Source organism: Nicotiana attenuata, unplaced genomic scaffold (assembly GCF_001879085.1).
Source record: "Nicotiana attenuata strain UT unplaced genomic scaffold, NIATTr2, whole genome shotgun sequence".
Lineage (NCBI taxonomy): Eukaryota > Viridiplantae > Streptophyta > Magnoliopsida > Solanales > Solanaceae > Nicotiana > Nicotiana attenuata.
The window spans coordinates 108,892-110,990 of NW_017673427.1; positions in this window are offsets into that span (position 1 = coordinate 108,892).

The window sequence follows — 2,099 nt, forward strand, 5'->3', positions numbered from 1 at the left end:
AAAGTCCCCCACACAAGATTAGACAAGCCACTTACCTCGAACCGGCTCAAAATCAACTAGAAACCACGCTTTTGCCACGAGTATCTGACTCCAAATGGCCCAAATCTATTCAATCCAATTACATATCGTAAATAACATCTCAAGCAACTGATTCTACAATTTAATTCAAAGCTAATACGCGAAATTATGTAAAATGACCAAAACGCCCCTCAGGCCAACGTCTCGGAATTGGGTGAAATTTATATTTTCAGAAACGTCGTACTCTTACGAGTCTATACATAACAAGAACACTGAAATCGGAGTCTAAATGACCCCTCAAATCCTCAACTAAAGATCTAAGAACTTTTCCCCAATTTCCACCAATATTCCGAAATCAAATGATGAAATTAACTAAAGATTGATGGAATATAACTAGAAAGGGTTAAAGAATCGTTACCCAAAGATCTCCTCTTCAAATCCCTCTCAAAATCGCCCTCTCCCGAACTCCAATTCGATTTTCCAACTTTTGAAACCAAACCCTCGAAATCTCATATTTCTGCCCAGCTAATTCCGCATCTGCGGTCAAGGGACCGCATCTGCGGACCAAAATGTCGCATATGCGACTTTCACTAAAGAGCCCAGGAGCCGCATCTGCGGTCCTTCTTTCGCAGATGCGAAACCGCTTCTGCGGTGAAACTTCCGCATCTGCGGAACCTGAGGGACACCCAAAATCTGCATCTGCGCTTGACTTGTCGCATCTGCGGTCCCCAAACCGCAGATGCGAAAATATCAGAAGCAGCAAAAATCTGCAATCTCTTAACTTTAAAATCTCTCCGTCAACCATCCGAAATCATCCCAAGGCCCCCGGGACCTCAACCAAAAGCACCAATAACACCTGATACCTCATTCAAACTTGTAGCAATCCTTAAACCATCTAAAACAACATCGGAAACTCGAATTAATCAAAGATTTTTAAGCCTAAGAACTTCAAATTCTCTCAAAATACGCTTTCGATCAAAAACCTAGCCAAAACACGTCCGAATGACCTGAAATTTTGCACACACATCCCAAATGACATGACGGAGCTAGTGCAACTTCTGGAATTCCATTCCGACCCTCGGATCAAAATCTCACTATCGGACCGGAAACTTCAAAAATTCAAACTTCGGCATTTCAAGCCTAAATTAGCTACGGACCTCCAAAATACATTCCGAACGCGCTCCCAACCCCGAAATCACCTAACGGAGCTAACGGAACCATCGGATTTCCATTCTAAGGCCGTCTTCACACTGTTCCGACTATGGTTAGTATTCCAACACTTAAGCTCTCATTTAGGGACTAAGTGTCCCAAAACTCTCCGAAACTCAAGACCGAACATCCCGGCAAATCAAAATAGCAGAAATAAACTTGGGGAAAGCAGTTATTAGGGGATCGGGGCGTAAATTCCAAAAACGACCGGCCGGGTCGTTACAGTGGGCAAAGAAGTGGAAACCCGTCCTATTGAATTTGATTTATTCTCATTCCCTTAAGAGAATGTGGTAGCAATATGTAATAAGTATGAAAGAAGAGAAAATCATTACCGTAAAGGTATCAATCTTCCTTAACACAATAGCTATATCTACTTTTGGTACTCTTTTAGATTTTTCTCGTAACTCTTCAGTTCCTCACTAATAAAGTACATAAATGAAACATTCTTTGTATTTTTCTATTTTTTTCAACTATGCATATGTTATTTTTACCGTATCAACATCAAATTAAAACACATAGTTTCGAGTAACACAACAATCATGTTTGTGAAAGTTGCTACGCCTTATGAACAATTTCTTGGTGATTAACCCAGCAGAAGAGGCAACTTCACAAAGGAAAGGAACTCCAGAAACAGATTACGAGGCCAATGACAAAAAATAACAACAAAGGACATTAAAGACTTGAAGAATAAGAGTTCGATGATGGATTTTGACTCGAGCAAGAGGAGATTGGAGGAAAAATTTGCATGGCAAAACAAAGACAAGGTAAGATGGGCAGTGGCGGATAATTAATTTAGTTGAATATATATATATATATATATATATATATATATATATATATATATATATATATATATATATATATATATATAT